Raw genomic sequence first — 20,904 nt, 5'->3', positions numbered from 1 at the left:
AATAACCAAGCTCTAAGTTTTCTAACGTCCGCCATCTTGAAACCAAAGTGAAGTGATCATTACGAGCAATAACACGAAACAATGAGCGATTGTTTATCACTCGCGAGTAAAGCGTTTAATCTCGATTTATCAACAGACACCTAAATTTTCGTTTGCCGAATCGTGCTCGAAATTAAAGCATCGGAGTAAACGCGGTTCCTCGCATTAAATTATGGAAGAGCCTGTCCTCTTCTATCTAATTTACTTTCGCCGCGAGTTAAGCTGACGCTTGAAATTAAGCCAGCCTCTATAAATTCATTGGACGGTAACTTCGCTTACATTTAACATAATTCTTGGATTTCCCTCTTCCGTACTTTAGTCAGCGAGTTCGTTTTGTTTCTTCGGAATAGAAGTCCGTTTACTTTGTGACTCGCCGAAAGAGACTCCTTCCGTAATTAACTTATCAAATTTAATGCTTAAGTCGGATATGAAAATCAGTCGAAACAGAACGAGCCGGTAAACGGAGAACTCTTTGTCCCGGATCGATTTAAACCGAAACTGTTCCCGACGTTTATTTTTCGTTAAAATATTACTGAAAATTGTCAGCCGCAACCGTTCATAAAGGGTAGTTCGAGGACGGTTTAATGCGTACGATTTTGCGATAAAAGTGTTATGTATTTTTTCCTTCTTTGATGTCGATGGTCACTCGTTTTTGCTTTTGTCAGTTAATTGGGAAGTTAATCGAGATCGTAATGGAAATATCAGTTTATGGAGTATCGAGAACTTTTGCGGATGAAGGTTTATTTTATCGAATATTTTTTAATCACTTCCTGATTTAATTCTTTGGTGAGATCACTTCAAATTTTAACTTCTGAAATTTTAACATTTTCGAACTTTGATTTATACATTCACAACCCTGCAGGTATACAAATTTTCCAAACTACACATTCTCATATTTAGAGATTTTTAGATTTTCAACTTTTCTAGTACATTAATTTATTCTAAGTCTATGATGAAAATGAAAGAAGGTAGTCCCTGTTAAGGGATAAAAATTAACAAATTTTCGAACAGTAAAATATTGTCAAGTCCTCGAAATCTTTCGAAGAGAAAAGACCTTCACATCGCCATTTTGTAGAGTTGTAAAGAGTGAATTTCTGCCAAGCACGAATTGTTTCCATAAAAGTTCTCGAGGAAATTTAACGGATCAAACGAGGCAAGAAATGAGGTGAAAGGTTGAGATACGAATGGATGCGTCTGAGAACAGCCGACAGGTTAAAAGAGCCTCGTGTTCCGAACAGAAAAAAGGAAAGAAGAATGCGAAACAGTTTATTCTCAGCTTGTGCATGTATTTTCTTCGGAATCGAAAAGCAACGACGCCCTCCAGAGGATGCATTATTTCTCATTGCTACGACGATCGATAAACATTCGTCTGGTTTTATATGGGCTTTCGTGGGAGATACTGGTCTCGTGAACATTGTGATAGATACAACGCGTTGTGACTGATTGTCCTTCGTTCGAGTGAAAACCCTTTGTGTGCTCTCTTTGCTGAATGCGAGTTTTCGATAGACACGTGCAATCTTCGACGCGATAAACCAAAAATCGGGGGATCATTTTATGGTTATGATAAGTTTTATTACCTCAACAGTAAGAAATTTTATGAACTGTTGTCAAAGAAATTTGGTCATTGTGTTTTATAAAATCACCTACTTTATATGACAGTAAAATTGCTTGATTATTTGCAAGTAATATTTATATTTCATTATAAAAATTATACTATAATTTAGTGTTTACTCGGTAAAAATTGATCAGATTATAATAGTCAAAATTATACCAATAAATATTAACAAATTGCTTTGTTAGTTTATTATAAAAATTCCTTGTCACATAAGTAGATTTGAATTTTACCGCCACTTGAGCACGTGTTCTAATTCAAAATGGCGGGCCATTTCACTCCCTGAATAATCACAAAATAAAATTATGAAACACTAAATATTAGCTGAGTTTTAAACATTATCTAATTTTAAATATTAAATATTAACTAATCACAAAAATATTATTCGATCATAAAGTAAAATGTCGAAGGAAAGAAATTTTATAATATATCAAATTTATGAACGTACATAGTTCATCGAAATACGGAAGCAGAAACATTCGAATGGTTCCACGAAAACAACAACAAATCAAAAGCAACCAATTTGTTCGAACACTCCGCGAACTATTTCGACAAATCAAACGGCCATCGAACTTCCTTAAACAAGTTCGACCGCCGTCAGTATTGCTCGAATGATCGAGTAGCTCGATTCGAATTTCAAATGTTCGTTCCAGCCGGTCTATCTGAAATCCGCTTTTGCTGATCTCTCCCCGGTTGCTACGCAGCACGTGCATAAAATATGAAAAAAGTTTCGTCGGAAGGGTTAAATAGGGCAAACTCCTGCAGATCTACCCTTTCTGCGTTCGTTTCGTTTCGGCTTTCTTTATCCGCTGTACAGGGGCACTTGCTAACATGTGCAAAGTACTGAAATTAAATACTTTTGAGGTCTCGAGTGGTCATATTTTTTATTCGCTACATTTTTTAATGTAGAGTTGTCAATTTTCTGAGTTTATAAATTCGTGGATCTTTTAATTCTCAAGTTTGTGAGTGAAGGGTTAATTTTAGAAATCTCTCAAGATTAAAAATTGTCAAATTGTCAAATTGTTAAAAATTGTCAAATCTCAATGTTTATAAAATTTCAAATAGGTAAATACTTCATTCTGAAACACTTAAAACCTTCTATAGTTAAATACTTAAAATATTAAATGCTTAAATCCTCAAATCCTCAAATCCTGAAATTCTGCAACCCTTAAGTGTCAACCCATAAGTACGCTTCGGTGAAAAAGCTTGTTAGCGTATAATTCGGAGGAACGTTTTAGTATGTTCGGTAAGGAAAGAAGGCACCTTCTGTTCGACTAGCTTAAACCGATGTTAAGGATCGAAGGTTCGATGGGAAGCAATCAATGGTAACGCGATGGCGAGGAGCCACAAAAGGAAGAACGAGTGCATAGTAGGCGTCCGAGTTCCGGCATGGAAAGAAATCCGGCAGCGTGATTACTAGCAGACACGATCGAGGAATTGGAATCACGCTTGAACACGGTAGGGCCGTTCTTTCTAATCCGCGACGAGACAAGAACCGGTCGATAAACGCGCTATACAGGGTGTTCCTTAACGCTCCAAGTTTTGTCTACAGGTTTATTCAACATTCGCTTACTAAATTAATATATCTTGTAGCAATTGTGGAAATTTTTGTGAAATTTCAAATTTTGAAAATTTTGGAAAATTTTTGAAGTGGGGGGTAGTTGGAAATTTGGAGAGGTAGGGAAAGATGCAAATTTGGAAATTGGGAAAGTAGGAAATATGAGAAATTTGAGTAATTGAGAAATTTTAGATTTTGGGAATTTGGGAAATTAGGAAGTTGGGAATTTGGGAAATTGGGAGTTAAGAAATTGGGAAATTAGGAAGTTGGGAAGTTGAGAAATTAGGGGGTTAAGAAATTGGGGAATTATGGAATTGGGGAATTATGGAATTGGAGAATTATGGAATTGGGGAATTATGGAATTGGGAAATTAGGGAATTCGGGAATTATGGAATTGGAGAATTATGGAATTGGGGAATTATGGAATTGGGGAATTATGGAATTGGGAAATTTGGGAACTGGGAAATTTGGGAATTGGGAAATTTTGGAATTGAAAAATTTGGGAATTGGAAAATTTGGGAATTGGGGAATTTGGGGATTGGGGAATTGGAAAATTGGAAAATTGGAAAATTGGAAAATTGGAAAATCGGGGGGTTAGACATTTGGAAAGTTGGAAAATTGGGAAATTAGGAAATTGGAAAATTGGAAAGTTAGTAAATTGCGAAACTGTGAAACTACCAAGTTGGAAAATTATGGAGTGCTAAAATTTGAAAACTCTCAAAAACAAAAGCCTCCCAAACTTACTCCCAAAAATATAAAAATGCTTATCACTCCCCAATTTTTCCTAACCCAAAAATCCCTCCTCTCCCACCCCCAAACTACCCAATTCCTCCGAGGTTAACTTGACCCATCTCCACAAACACACCGATCGTTATATTAAAGAACACAAAAGAAAGCTAAGAACTAATGAAAAAAAAAAAAAATACATCATTTCTCGAGCGTTATTCCAATTCCTGGAGTGCGTCTGTCGGTAATCATCGCGACGGATTTCTTTTGTGGATTTCTTCTCCGTCGAAAAAGAGGATGCTGCAGAGAAGAGGAAGACACCGGTGTCTCTTCCTTTTATATTCCCTCGCTATCGTGTTACAATCAATCGCTTTGTCTCGTCGTCGTTGTAGCCCCTTTAAGCTGATGCTCGAGTAACAATACACTTGGTACAGAATGTTCCGTGAAATCGATGCACGACCGTTCTTCTCGGTACACGGATGGATAAAATAAAAGACGCTTCGAATTCGAACGGTGGATAATATAATATAAGGTGGGCGTTCGATTGAAAGCTCCGAAAAGAGGAGACGAGCTGCCTGCAAAATTGATGCAAGCTTTGCGATAACGCGGAGATATAACGGGAGCTGTTAAAGAGAATTTCGACTTTGGAATATATGAAATCTTTATTGGGGTGTGACATCTTGTTACAAGATTTATAGGTACAAGATGTTATAGGTTCTTGATAATCCAAATTTTTTTAAGGTTTTCTTTTCGTACAGAACACAACAATTATGAAACATGTAACCATTAGAGCAATCATTACTGCAACTATTTTGTGGGGTTCAGTAGGGTGTAGGGTGTTAAAACGCTTGCTCCACATTCAGGGACTAACGACCTGTTATTTATATAGAAACTGTACTACAAAAATTAATTAATAACATTTAATATGCACATAGGCTTATACAGTGACTCTCAGTCTTCACGAGAGTTATATATTTTGACAAGAGCTTCTTAATCATTTTCATGAATCAAGATGAGGAGACATTTTATCAGGTTCCTAACCGTCAGACCATTTTCTGGTGTTAACCCCTTGCGCCCTTTATTTGCCAGGTGCGTCAGTCAGACCGGAGTTCAATGATGACTGATGCGGCACTCAACCCCTTAACCTATTTTTACAGTTACATCAGTCAGAACCAACCATGACAATATTAAGATAAATGAACAAACTTGAAATGTTAGTCAAACTTAAAATTCAGCTATCCTTTAATAAAGTAAAATTTGCAAATGTGTTTGAGACCATTGAGATTTGTGATTAAAGTAAAGAAGAGGGCCGTAAACAAACAAGTGGGACTTGTTCCTAAGTTGATACCTCTTAACCTATTTTTACAGTTGCATCAGTCAGAGCCAACCATGGCAATATTAAAATAAATGAACAGACTTGAAATGTTAGTCAAATTTAAAATTCAGCTATCCCTTAATAAAGTAAAATTTCCAAATGTGTTTGAGACCATTGAGATTTGTGATTAAAGTAAAGAAGAGGGCCGTAAACAAACAAGTGGGACTTGTTCCTAACTTGATACCCCTTAACCTATTTTTACAGTTGCATCAGTCAGAGCCAACCATGGCAATATTAAAATAAATGAACAAACTTGAAATGTTAGTCAAACTTAAAATTCAGCTATCCCTTAATAAAGTAAAATTTGCAAATGTGTTTGAGACCATTGAGATTTCTAATTAAAGTAAACAAGATGTCCATAAACAAACAAGTGTAAGTCTTGGTAACCATTAAGAATCTTTAGATCGTAGTCCTCGAAAGGGTTAAACGGTGCATCAGTTACCCGTTCACGGATGATTAGAGGTTGTATCGGGAAATTTGAGAATATCGACGCGTTAAAGGAAAAGGGAAAACGTTCGAGCGAGAAATTTCCAGCTGCCAAGACAATGGCCGGCTGAACAATGCTCGAACCGTAGAAGCTGGCGGTGATTGCATAATCATAGCCTAGTAAACGCGTACAATGAGACCGAATCGTTACGTGGATATAGTCTGGCATGTCGGCTCGTCCCTCTGCTGTTCGCCACGCCGGATAGTGTCTGCGGACGAAAAATCCGACATGCTACTCGTGGACGTTCTAATGCCAGTGCCCGTGGTCGCCGAGCTGAGAGGTTTTCATCGTAGGCTATCCACGCTCGTGGGAATCAGGGCTTTTTATCGGGCATATAGTTCGCTCTCTCTTTCTCTTCGTGCCACTCTCTCTCTCTCTCGTACGCTCACTCTCTCTTTTTCTCACCTCACGTCCCCTCTTCCACAATCTCTTTTCATCTTTACTCTCTTCCCTCTTTCTCCTGGCCTGGCTTTGTACACGATACAGACTTTCTGCGGTATTGCTTGGATATACAGGGTGTCCTGTCTAACGATCCTTATCAAGTTTGATGCGTCTTTCGCGATTATAGGATATTGAATATTGGAGTGGACGCTCTTTTTTACGTGAGCTTTATGACTTTGTAAGTGATCTTTTGCGGTGTTTAACTCTTTTAATTAGTAACATTGGTAGGATTAATTCGGTTTGATGCATTCTTCTACTCTTGTGATCTTGCACTCTGTTAATTAATGAATGTTCATACGACTAATTCAACTTATTACAATTGAAATTTTTGTCCAATTATGATTGAAAAGTTAATATATGTTTTTTGGTCAAGAAATTTGTTTGAGGAAGCTAGAGGTGATATTTCAGGTTACTTTGAGATAAATTTCAAAATTTAGAAAAAAATAGTAGAGTGGACAATTGTAATGAGGAGTAATTATATTAATTTATGTGGAATCACAGTAAGCGGTGCATTTATTTGAATCGGTTAAGGGTAGTTTATCTAAAGCAGACTAGTTGGATAATTGAATCGTTCAGGTGTGTAATAGATACTGACTCTGGCTTTTACTACTGTTGTACCTTTGAATGTGAAAGTTGGTCGATCGTGGCTTGATTAAAATGGACGTTTCAATTTTTAGATGAGTGATCATACTATTAAGTTATAGTGAAATTTATGAGGTAGAGGTAAAATAATTGTGAAGAGTGTTAATTTGAATATTTGGAAATTTAGAAATATGGATATTTGGAAGTTTGAAAATGTGGAAATTTGCAAATGTAAAAACTTGAAACTTTAGAAATATGAAAATGCAAATATTTGAAAATATAGAAATTCCAAATATGAAAATCCTAAATTTAAAAATGTAGAAATTTGAGATTTCAAAATATAAAAATTTAGAACCTAAAAAATATAATAACTTGGAAATTTCGATAAACCTAAATTTCCCTTAATTTTAACACAAATGACAAAACATTAGATTCCTCATTTCCACTAACATTCCAAACTAACAATATTCCATAACTTCCTGTCAACAAACCTTCCCCATACCAGTCATAAAAAACTAAATCTCTTTACATCAGGTACGTACATTCATTAAAAAAAAAGAACGATACGGTAAGGGATTAAATAGATATATGACTTCCCCCGTTTGATTAAAGCTACATAAATCTTTGTTTAAACTACGCGAGATAGGAATGCACGTAGGTTCCTTTGTCGGTTTGTTCGAACGCGCTCACCTAGTTCTTTTTTATTTCTCTACATACGTGTTTTTATGTGCATTCCTCTCTTTTTTCGAGAGGAATTTTTTGCTAGGATAGTGAATCGTGGAGAACGGATATTCGAGGTGGGAATATTTTTCGAAGCTATGTATTGTTTCACGTTTGATAGGGGTGGATAGCATGATAGCCCTCCATTTTTCATTGCTCTCCATTCGGTGATAGTTTTAGTTTCAAATGATAACTGCTGTGATAGCTTGATTGCTTTCTTTACTGTCTATGTTGCATCTGTTTTAGTATTTTAACAGAAAAAGTTATTTATTGAAATATATGTTCATTGCTGTTCATGTTCATTATTAGGTTACAGTCATTACTAGGTTAAGTTAGAGATTAGGTTAAGTTTTTATTCTTATTTATTTGTAAGTTCATTTTTAATCCTCTCTTTATTCAATAAATTGGAGAAATCGTGTTGCAAATGAAATTGTTACTTTCACTGTAAATTGTCTGATCAAATATTATTTATTTATAAATAATATATGTATATTGGCTTAAGACATTTGATGTGTAAATAGTAATAGATGTTACATTTATAGATTTGGTCTGTAAATAACAATAGTTATTACATTTATGGATTTGGTCTATAAATAACAATAGCTATTGCATTTATATATTTGATCTATAAATAACAATATATGTTATATTTATAGACTTGATCTATAAATAACAATACATCTCACATTTATAAATTTGATCTATAAATAACAGTAGCTGTTACATTTATAGACTTGATCTATAAATAACAATATATGTCACATTTATAAAGTTGATCTATAAATAACAGTAGCTGTTACATTTATAGACTTGATCTATAAATAACAATATATGTCACATTTATAAATTTGATCTATAAATAACAGTAGCTGTTACATTTATAGACTTGATCTATAAATAACAATATATGTCACATTTATAAATTTGATCTATAAATAACAGTAGCTGTTACATTTATAGACTTGATCTATAAATAACAATATATGTCACATTTATAAATTTGATCTATAAATAACAGTAGCTGCTACATATATAAATTTGATGTATAAATAACAATAGATATTACATTTAAAGACTTGATCTATAAATCACAATAGATATTACATTTAAAGACTTGATCTATAAATAACAATACATCTCACATTTATAAATTTGATCTATAAATAACAATAGATATTACATTTAAAGACTTGATCTATAAATAACAATACATGTCACATTTATAGACTTGATCTATAAATAACAATACATGTCACATTTATAAATTTGATCTATAAATAACAATACATGTCACATTTATAAATTTGATCTATAAATAACAATAGCAGTTACATATATAAATTTGATCTATAAATAACAATAACAGTTACATTTAAAGACTTGATCTATAAACAACAATAGCAGTTACATTTAAATACTTGATCCATAAATAACAATAGCAGTTACATAAATTTTCTTCTATAAATAATGGACGTCAGATTTATAGGTTAGGTCCATGGATATATGAATAATGTCCTGGCAGTAAATTATCGAAATTTTAGCAGAGGAAATCGTAGGACACCCCATATACAAAGTCGGTTCGTAAGCTTCCTCCTTTTTCCCTCGTGAACGCCACTTTAGACCCACTGTTCCAGACCCGTTCCTTTTTCCCGTAGCAGCCGTCAACGGTATTAGTTTCAGTTCGAAACTGTCTAACTCCACGGCGGGAAAAAATTTGAACAAACGTGACTCGTTCTCGACTCGACCACTACCATCAAATTAGAGCTACAAAACTTCGATTCGAGATCTTTGTTATACGGCCATTTTGTAGTCGGAGTATCATTAAAATGTCTGGAGCAAATAAATTGTAGTACCATCCATATAATTAAATAATAAATTTCTGTTAAATTTAATATTCAAAATATTAATAAAATGTTTGCGTAGGAAATATTTCGTTTTATTTCCACTCCGCGTCGGAAAAAGTTCAAAATCGATGACTCAACGACTGTGACCTTCCATCATCATAACCTCTCCACAGTGAAACACGTTTTTATTAGAAACTGCCAAAATCCGATGAATTATTCAGCCAGTTGAACTTACTCGACATTCAAATTATAATCCTACTAGTATTCAACCATGCACCGAATATTTAACCCCACTTGATGCGCTAAAAGTCTGTTTGTCGTCGACAGAAAAAAAAGAAGGAGCGCGTGTTCACGTGAAATTGAACGTAGAGTGCCACTTCGAATGCACGAAACGGCAATTTTTTTCTCCGATTTTTTTTTCTTTTCTCCTTTTTTTTTGTCAAGACACAAGAAAACTGTTTTTCCGCTCTGCGGTTGCCTTTTGTCAACGACTTCCTCTCCTCATTCTCCACGTCCCATTGGCGTACATTTGAAGTTTTCGTGCCAACAACCAGGCACACACACCAGCTCGATAATAATGGGCAAACTTTTCCGCGAGGTTCAAAGAAATTTGTCATTTACGGAGGGCAACGGTGGTCGAAGAATAACGTGAAAGGCAGGCCAAGCAACGTCTGTCGTTTAAAGAGGCTTCTCCAATTGAAAGGTTTCTTTACACCGGCTCAGGATTTGCTCTGCTATTGACTTTTAAAGAAGGCAGATGGAAGCGATTCTTTTAATTGCGACTCGGTAACGAGGCTTCGCTCGGAGATTCGTCTACGTTCGATTCACCGTTATTTCGCCAACTATGTTCCTCGGTTATCTACAATGATCGGATGGCTACGACTTCCTGGCAAATATGGCGGTAGACGCAAATGGACACTTAGCGATCTTTCTTGCATAATAGGTTGTGGAAATTTAGGGATTTAGGGATTTGGAATGTTTGATATTTGAGGAGGTGGAGATTTATTAGAATTTGGGGATTTGGAACTTTGGAAATTGGAGGATTTGGGAATTTGTATTTCTGGAGATTTTGGGACTTAGGGAATGTAGGGATTTGGGAATTTGGAGTTTTGGAAGTTGGAGAATTTGATAATTTAGGGATTTCAGGAATTTGGGAATTTGGTAACTGAGAAATTTAGGAAATGGGAAATTTGTGAACTGGGAAATTTGGGAATTGGGGAATTCGGGAAATGAAGAATTAGGGAATTGGGGATCTTGAGAATTTGGGCATTTGGGAATTGGGAAATTATGGAATCGGGGCATTTGGGAATTGGGGAATTTAGGAATTGGGAAATTATGGAATCGGGGCATTTGGGAATTGGGGAATTTAGGAATTGGGAAATTATGGAATCGGGGAATGTGGGAATCGGGGAATGTGGGAATCGGGGAATGTGGGAATCGGGGAATGTGGGAATTGGGGAATGTGGGAATTGGGGAATGTGGTAATGGGGAAATTATGGAATCGGAGAATGTGGGAATTGGGGAATTATGGAATCGGGGAATGTGGGAATTGGGAAATGTGGTAATGGGGAAATTATGGAATCGGAGAATGTGGGAATTGGGGAATTATGGAATTGGGGAATTATGGAATCGGAGAATGTGAGAATTGGGGAATGTGAGAATTGGGGAATGTGAGAATTAGAGAATGTGGGAATTAGGGAATGTGGGAATTAGACAATGCGGGAATTAGGGAATGTGGGAATTAGGGAATATGGGAATTAGGGAATATAGGAATTAGGGAATATGGGAATTGGAAAATGTGAAAATGTTGAAAATCATAAAACTCCTCAATATATCTGCTTTGAAAAACCTCATACATCAAATATTCCCAATATTTCCCCTATTTATTCTCTACCACCCTTTCCCCAATTCCCCGTAAAATGTAACTAAAAGTAAACCTTATCGACCACCAATATTCCCAGAACATAAACTCTAACAGTCCAATCCAATATTTGTTCTCATGTTCCTCCACAATACCATTTGACGAGGTTTAAATAGAAACATAGAAAATTGTAAGTCAAACTTTCCCGACTTTTTCGCGTGAGTCGTTCCGTTTGGTCGTTTCATTAGCATCCGAAACGTCTCGAAAGAGAAAGATCGTCGAAAAAGATGAAAGGATGCCTGTAACTCCGAATAAAGAAGAGAATTATTGTGATCGTGGTTTGTCATGCCGGTCATGGTAACCTCGGTTTTCTCGAGGCCTACGCTCGTGCCACAACAAACACGAAATCAGTCGGTACGATCATCTCTTCCTCCAAATTCAACGTTCCGTGTAAACGTTCTCTATCTGGCCATCTTTTACTTTCGTTCCTTTTTATTTCCCTCTCGTTTCCCTTTGTTTAAGCGGGGCTCGACGATATTTGTACGACGGTTGCATTTTAATTAAGAACTGATGCCATCTACGCCGAGTTTCGGTGAACCGTGGGGCCTCTAGGCCGAGTGGCTACAAGCGAAATAAACTTTATAAGTTAACGCCGAAGGGCGGAGAACTTCCCTTGCATTTCGTGAACTTCGTCCAAGTCGTACGCAGATATTTCAAATGTTTTTTAACTGGAAAATCTCCCGTTTACTGTCCAAACTTTTATTCTTCTGGTCCTCTCTTGCTAACCGCCATCTTTCTTTTCTCTTACTATGTTTATGGACGCTCTTTTACTTTAATCGTATTGTTAGTGGATTAATATTGATACAAGTTATTTTAATATATTTCATTCTAGAAATGTAGTGACGTATATTGTGTATGCTTCACAATATTTATCTTAAAAATAATCATCGCAGTTTTTCAAGTTTAATATAAAATCTCATGTACATTACAATGTACACAAGCTGTATCGATAATATAGATTTCTGTTGATATTTGTCTCATTTTAAAAGCTAACCTAACTTTTTTAATCTAACCCAATCTTTCTACACTTCTGTCCTTTATCTTAACCTCTACACTGAAGACAAATATATTTAACTAAAAAGATTACATATAAAGTTAGGTTAAATTAAAATTAAATTTTATAATGTACATAACAAAACATCCAATTAAATTCAGGTTAAAAATGTTCAGAGAGGTTAAACAAATTAGATAAGTTTGAACAGTGGATTAGATCATTACCTTAATTTACGTCCAACCTAACCAATCGATTCGAAAAATACGCTGCAATGCAGATACCGAGAAAGAAAAAGGAGAAAGAAAACAAGGGAAGTTGCATTCGTCCCAGAACGATACAGCAATTAGTCCCAGCAGATTGGTAGAAGGGTCACGGTGGTTTTCTATGGTGGTCTACGATGGTAAAAACGAACGACCTAATTGAGCAACAGGGACACGGTTCGCCGGTGAAATGGAAACACTTATCGTCCGCAAGGTGGAAGAGTCGAAAAGAAGAAAATCAAAGGGGAAGAAAAAAAATGGCCGCGACGTCATTTCCCGGTGAAGGACCGTTATGAAAGATGGAACGAGAGACAAAGGAAGGGGATGATGACATCAACGGTGGTGGTAAGAACACTAAGGCAACGGAGCGTCCAAACCGCAGGCTCGTGCGATTTGATAGCCGTAACCTCCCGGAAATACGTTAAAACAGGATGTTGTCTCTTCCTTTCAGACCTCTGTGTTCTCAACTTTTTAGTCGGCGATCTTCTTACTGCACGAGTGGTTTTAGTTTTGAGGATGTGGATGTGTAGAGGGAGAATTGGGGGTTTATTGATTTTGGCTCTTTTGGGAGTTGGATATTTTGGGGTTGGGTAGTTGGAAATATGGAAATTTAGGGATTTGGGGATTTGGGGGTTTAGAAATTTCGGGAGTTTGAGGATTTGGGATTCGGTAGATAGGGGATTGTGAAATTAGAAACTTGAGAATTTGGGAATTTGGAGAGTTGAGAATTTGGGGTTTTGAGAATTTAGAGGTTTGAGGATTTAGGGGTCTGAGGATTTGGGATTTTGAGGATTTGCGGATTTGAGGATTTGGGGTTTTGAAGATTTGGGGTTTTGAGGATTTAGGGGTCTGAGGATTTGGGGTTTTGAGGATTTGGGATTTTGAGGATTTGCGGATTTGAGAATTTGGGGTTTTGAGAATCTGAGAGTCTGTGGATTTGGGGATTTGAGGATTTGGGGTTTTGAGGATTTGAGAGTCTGAGGATTTGGGGATTTGAGGATTTGGACATTTGGGTACTTGGGGATTTGGGATTTCCGAGATTTGAGGATTTGGAGGTTTAAGGATTTAGGGTTTTGAGTATTTGGACATTTGAGAACTTGGAGATTTGGAAATTTAGGGATTTGGACATTTGAGGATTTAGAGATTTGGGCATTTAAGCATTTGACCATTTGGGAATTTGAGAATTTGGAGGTTTGGGCATTTGGACATTTGGGAATATATGAATTTGCAGTTTTGGGCATTTGGACATTTGGGAATTTACAAATTTATACACTCAGAAATTTGAGAATATAGGAATTCATAAACTTGCCAATTTCAGAACTTCATAATTTTTAATGCTAAAACTACCAAACCAGTCAAATGACCGCTCCACAAGTTTTTTATTATAAGGTACATATTTTGTTACATTCCTTAAAATCAGCATTGATTTTCATCAAGATAAAGAATAAATGTATGTATTAATTTATATTTCGTCGTTTGTTTATTTATTTTTTAACTTCATTTTTAATTTCAAATTAAGTACACATATGTCGGTAGCTTTAGTATTAACCTCAAAAATATTTGAACATGAAAAAGAGTACATCTTACATCTACTAAATCCTAACCTCGAAACCTGTCACCGAAATAAATAAAATTCCTAAAGAACTTCATTCAGTAGAACCCCCATGTAGAGTTCACCCGTTTCTTTTAAGCATGTTCCTTCTACGCGTACGGTTTCTTACGTATCGGTGGATCATTGTTATCGACAGCAACGGAGGCGCAAAAGAATCCGGAGGTCGAGCACCGACGCGTTTGCGGTATTCCTTTACGATCGTGCCACCCTTTAATCCTATCTGCCGAAGAGATCGATCGATTTTGCCCAAAAGCGAGGGGGATCGAAAGAGCTGAGTCACTCGAAAGACATTCGATAGCGGTTCCAGAGGGATGACAGGGTGATTCTGAAGCCTCGTTTTTGAAGTAGCTCCCGATGAACTACCTTCAGACTAGGACTTTTCTTACGCTTATCTTTCTTGTCCCGTTCTCTTCTTGCCGTCCGTGCAATTCAATGGCAATTCAAACGGTTTCTGTCACATCGGAACATGTTTTTAAGATACCTTTTAATCTCTGTCGGAAGTGTTATTCCAATCGTTTGCTGGTTGCCGATAAACACTCGTTTGAAGGAAAAGTGGTTCTATTTTTTTAGTTCTAGTTTGGAGATTGATTTTCTGGATTGATGAAGATTTTTATAATGTTTAGTGTTATTGAATTGTGTTAGAAATTATGGACACTGACAGATTTGTTTTAAATCAAATATTTAATGTTTCATAATAGATCAAGATGATTTATGAACATTCATAGAAGAAGTCTTTGATGAACATTGATGTGTGAACTTTTAGGTAAATACACATATACAGCATTGTTTAATATTCAATATTTAATATTGTCTCATTAGACAATGACAATAAATTATGAACCTTGATATGAGCATAAAATATTTGAATTTTTATATAAATATACACAGCATTGTTTAATACTGAATATTTAATATTATCTCCTTAGACAATAACATTAAATTATGAACACTGATATGAGCATAGAATATTTGAATTTTTATATAAATATATACAGAATTGTTTAATATTGAATATTTAATATTATCTCATTAGACAATAACATTAAATTATGAACACTGATATGAGCACAAAATATTTGAATTTTTATATAAATATATACAGAATTGTTTAATACTGAATATTTAATATTATCTCCTTAGACAATAACATTAAATTATGAACACTGATATGAGCACAAAATATTTGAATTTTTATATAAATATATACAGAGTTGTTTAATATTGAATATTTAATATTATCTCATTAGACAATGACAATAAATTATGAACCTTGATATGAGCATAAAATATTTGAATTTTTATATAAATATATACAAAATTGTTTAATACTGAATATTTGACATATCACAAAGAACTGCAAATATTAAAACAACAGCAATATTAAATTACGATAACGTGATGTTTTAAAAAATCGATCCGGGGAATATAGAAGGGCGAGGCAGTAGAATGAAAAATAAATATCAATCGCAATTTCCAATATTCCATTGCGATCCCTTTTTCTGGAGGAAAAATTATTGCTATGAGATGCGCCATTTCGATACATTGTTTTCATTTCTTGAAAGCATCAAATGAATTCATCGATTCAGATGCTGTCGTAGAATTTCAAATTGTCCAAGTTTCCTGTACTCGATGGAATCATTCGAGTCGTATCGAAACTAGAGGGAATTCCAGGAATTTCTTGCTTTGGTTTATTCATTTTGCTTGCATTCGTTACGGTTAGGTTAGGTTAGGTCGAATTTTGGAAACATTGAATTATATCTTTTTTTAAATTATTCTAAAAATTCTTCAAATAAAAGTTTTATTTAAAATATATTTTTGAACGATGTGCAATTTATGAATATGTCGGTGCATTAAAAAAATGTTGTTATAAAATATATACATATGTACTTAAGTGCACGAGTATTAATATTAGAAATAAAGATGATGTGTGAATATTAAATTACTAATGAATAAGATAATCATTTGAAGTATTTCAAATTTGAACCTAACCCCCGTTCGTTCCATTTATCGAATAAGGGAAGATAGTTTAAAAAATATATAATGCCCTAATAAAATATACACTCACGTATATGAGTGTTAATATCAAACATAAAAATATTGCAAAAATATTAAATGACTAATAAACATGTTAGCCATCTTAACTTTATATGACAGCCATCTTAATTGCAATTTTACCATAGTATAATATTAACCTAACCTCAACTCGTTTAATCTACCAAACAAAAGTACCAGTAAACCGCCTATACCACTCCTAGTACTTTCAACCATCTTCAAGTAATTACCATCGTCAGTCGACAGTTATCGTTTTGCCCTTACATAAGCTACCAAACAATAACCATAATTCACCAGCGATTAGTTCCATCGAACATAATCCTAAAAATAACCACATTTCACAGTGATTTGAGGAGTGCCTTTAATATCGTTCAAAACAATACCCAACACACACACGCGCAGTGTACACAGTATGGTGTTTAGTCGACATAAAACTTGAAACTTTCTCTTAATAACTCGTATCATAAATACAGGCCGTTGGCCAGGTTCGGATAGAGTGAAAACTGCCGTGGAACGGCCTGTAAGAAGAGCATAATTTACACACCCCGTGGAAAAGCTTAACGCCCTGCCACTCTTTTTCTTTTTCCCTCCCTCAGCCGCCCCTTTTTCACCGAGGGGTTCCGTTGCGTGCGGCAAATTTATTCGAAAATATCCGGTGAATTATTTTCGCTTAAGCCGGTTCCTCGTTGAAAATTAGAATTAAGTTATGCGAGAAACTTCAGCGAGCCAACCCCGTGGCAACCGACCCCGTGGCCACCCCCTCGTACGTTCACAGTGATATTTCACGCGGATGGAAGAATTTTTCATCGGTAAACAGCAGTGACTTAGTGTTACTATGATTTTACCCTTTTATGTACCTTGTTTGTGAGTCTCGGGATATTCATATTACGGCGGTTTGAATTTATGGGGAACTGAGTGCTTGAAGCTCGGAGTTGTTGAGGAGTGATCTTCTGGGTTTGGGAGGGTGGAGTTGGGGTTTGCGGATTTGGGGATTTTGGGACTTAGAGATTTTTGAATTTGGGGATTTCAAGAATTTGGGAATTTGGTAATTGAGAGATTTAGGGAATGGGGAATTTGGAAGCTGGGGAATTCGGGAGCTTGGAAATTGGGGTATTAGGGAATTGGGAAATTTGAAGATTTGAGCATTTGGGAATTGGGGAATGTGGGAATTAGGGGATGTGGGAATTGGGGGATGTGGGAATTGGGGAATGTGGGAATTGGGGAATTTTGGAATTGGGGAATGTGGGAATTGGGAAATTTTGGAATTGGGGGATGTGGGAATTGGAGAATGTGGGAATTGGGGAATGTGAGAATTGGGAAATTATGGAATTGGGGAATATGGGAATTGGGAAATTATGGAATTGGGGGATATGCGAATTGGGGAATGTGGGAATTGGGGAATTTTGGAATTGGGGGATGTGGGAATTGGAGAATTTTGGAATTGGGAATGTAGGAATTGGGGAATGTGAGAATTGGGAAATTATGGAATTGGGGAATGTGGGAATTGGGGAATGTGGGAATTGGGAAAATATGGAAATTGAGAAATTATGGAATTGGGAAATTTGGAAATTGGGAAATTTGGGAATTAGGAAATAACCTCATCCCCACATTAATCTTCTCCACCCAAAACCCTAACTTGACAAAAACCCTAACTCCTCCCCTCATCAGATAACATCCCCAATACAAATCCTTTGCATTAAAAAATGCCCTCAAAAATGTCTCCCCCTTTGATTTCCCCTCCTCCTCCACACTTGTACAGGAAAGCCAAAACGAAGATCCCGAGAAAAAGAAGAAAGAACGAAGGGATGGGTCCTGGAACGTTGAAAGATAAGTTTGAATCCACTTTAGGGTGGGATGTACTTAAAATTTACACGTCAGCCGGCGTTTTCGTTTTGTCCTGCCGTCTTCTTATCTATTCCGGGCCGCGCATCTGAACGGAAAATAATGGACGTGTTCTTGCGTCGCCGCGTAGAAGCGTAACGCGTGTTACGTCCACGATTTCGTGCGGCATTGAGAATAACAAATGGGCTCTTTCGTCGAGCAAGAACACGAAACTCGCTTGGAAAAAAAAACAAGTTGAAGAACCATTCCTACCGTGTGTGCATTCTGTCTACGGAGAACGTTTAGCTACGTGTTACAGCGGTGATTTATGACGCGTGCCGTAATCGAGACACTACTCAAAGAGATGATTCAATGAAATTTGATGGAATTGTTGCGATCGATTGCATCGATTTCGAGAATTTTTTGGGGCCCGTTGTGTGTCAGATTTTTGGGGTGCAAAATAGGGGGATTAGTTGGGGGTTGGGGATTTAGGTTGCTAGGTTTTATGGTTTTGTTGACTCTCAAACTTTCTGCTTTTGAATTTATACAAGTTTCATGCTGAATTTTTGTGTACTTCAGTTTGGAAGTTCTGGAATTTTCAGATTTTTAAGTGTTGAAAGTTTTGACAGAGTTTGTAAATTTTGAAGTTCTCAAGTTATTTAAATTTGTGAATTTTGAAAGTTTCATGCATGTGCATTATTAAGTCTTCCAACATTTCAATTTCAGTTTTTAAATTTTCAATTTGGAAATTTCCCAACTCCCACATTTGAAAATTTGATATTTCTAAGAATGTGGAATAATGAAAATTTTAATATCAAGGGACTTGTTCTAATAACGAAAGTGCAGGTAATCGTAATATCTTAACGACGAAAGCACCACTTATTATTTTAATAAGGGAAGTCCCGGGTGTAGTCCTAACAATTCTAATAATGAAAGTTCTAATTCTAGTTTTCCTCTAATAACGAAAGCCGCAATTAAGGAGAAATTAATTACGATAAAGTCCCAATTATAATTATAATAATTTCAGTACATATTCTGATAATACTCCAATTGCACGTAGTTCTAATAAAGGTAAATTAGGATTGAAATTTCAACAACGAAACTACCGAGTACATTTGAAGAATAATTACAGCGAAACAATGAAAAATAAATTATAATAATAATGGTTAGGTTCATTACAGTATATCATTTTCAAAATACTTAATTGCATTAATTATACTTCCAAATAACGGATAAAACAGTTTCCAATCAAATAGGTAGGATCGCCGTCCACAAAAGGCTAATGGAATTTTGCTATAGTGATTCGTGCACTATTCACACATGAGTAACGTGGTAAAGTGTTAATCGAACTATGTAGAAGCTTTAACCAGTTGCCCATGGAAATTTATCGTCATCTATCCGTGATCGTCTCGTTTAACAATTAATTTTATAGACGATATTGTATAAAAAAAGAGTATGTTTACTCTGTTTCTTTATAACATAAACACTGCGGTAAAATAAAACCTTATAATGAATTCCATTGTTTATACTAGCTAAAATATGACCTCGTGTAACCAGATATACTTTTTTACGCTCGTTTAATCTCTCGTCTAAATTGCCTAATCGATCACTTTGTTATCATGTTTCAGAATCCTAGACGAGACGAAAGGATAGCCAGTGTCCATGGAATTCAAATAAAAGGTATTCTTTCTTTAAAATAGCATGAGTATGTATAAATAGTCAGACATTGAATCTGAAATTGATGGTATACTGAAATAATCAACGTAAGGTTCACTTTACGTTTCTAAGAAACTTGCTTTCGGTGCTTAAAATAAAATTATATGACTGCTGAACCAGAGAACTAGTTTCAATCTTATTAAAAATATATAGGATTTCTCAAAAATACTTGTAACCCGAAAAGCATAGATTTTGCTTGCGAAAAGAAATCAGAAACGAACAGCTGACAGTTGCGCGAGCAGCCATTTTGTATCCCTAACTGGCGTCACCAAAGAGAGAGTGAGAAAACAAGGATACCTAGTCCTTTAAAAGCACACACTGGTCGTTGACCTCATATCTGAACACTAATCTCGAATTCACGATCTCTACAGTTATCCTTGACAAAAAATACCTACATCACGTCTCACAATAAGCACGTCAACTTACTCTTTCGACCACGGCAGTTCCTCGATCTTCGAACATCGTAAAGTCCTTGATTAAGACATCCTTAATAAGATCCAGGTCGCACAAGACAAGATTAGGTGATCCTCTTACCAATATCCCAAACATAGGCTCGTCCTTATATTTCCTGTAAAGGCGTGTAATATATATTTGCAACGTCTCTCTTCCGAGCACGACATCTTTGGCATTGCCGAATACAGGTATCGGTCGTGGTCCAGGTACACCTCGGTTCTTCCAGAAGTCGAAAGTCGATGTGAAATAATAATACAGAGCGAGAAATACCACGACAAACGCGCTAAACAGTTGAAAATAGTCAGCCATGTTATTATCACGGCTGATAAGTGCAGGATCGTGGTTCGTAGCAGACTGCTGAATGAAATATGTTCCACATTTCGTACCGCTTATTTATAATCGGTTATGACATTTCAGATCTCGTGAGTCTTTTTTTCGTCTGTGCAAATACTCGGTTGTGTAGTAGTACTGATTTTATGTCATCTTCTCGGAATCTTGTTCCTATAAACTTTTCGATAACCTCTTCGAGGATTGAATATTACTTAGCATTTTTTATATGAATTTACTCAAAACTGGGTGTAGCTGATACAATTGCAATTTGCAGTTATATCTCAAAAGGAATCAACGTATTGCAAAAGAGTCTCCAGTTTTTGCGAGTGTGATCTATGGTTTCTGGGTTGAACTGTGTTCT

General features: G+C 35.8%; 1 long non-coding RNA gene across 2 annotated transcripts in view; it reads left to right on the top strand.

The window, feature by feature from the left end:
- Positions 1-20,904, top strand: part of LOC143264574 (uncharacterized) — a 242,815-nt gene that overhangs the window by 206,698 nt on the left and 15,213 nt on the right. For both annotated transcript variants that reach the window (XR_013038334.1, XR_013038333.1), the window contains one exon: positions 19,673-19,724. This is a non-coding gene — a long non-coding RNA (uncharacterized LOC143264574). The remainder of the gene's footprint in view (positions 1-19,672; positions 19,725-20,904) is intronic.

This window comes from Megachile rotundata, chromosome 6, assembly GCF_050947335.1.
Source record: "Megachile rotundata isolate GNS110a chromosome 6, iyMegRotu1, whole genome shotgun sequence".
NCBI lineage: Eukaryota > Metazoa > Arthropoda > Insecta > Hymenoptera > Megachilidae > Megachile > Megachile rotundata.
The sequence above is the reverse complement of the archived record's forward strand: the minus strand, read 5'-3'. Positions and strand labels throughout refer to the sequence as shown.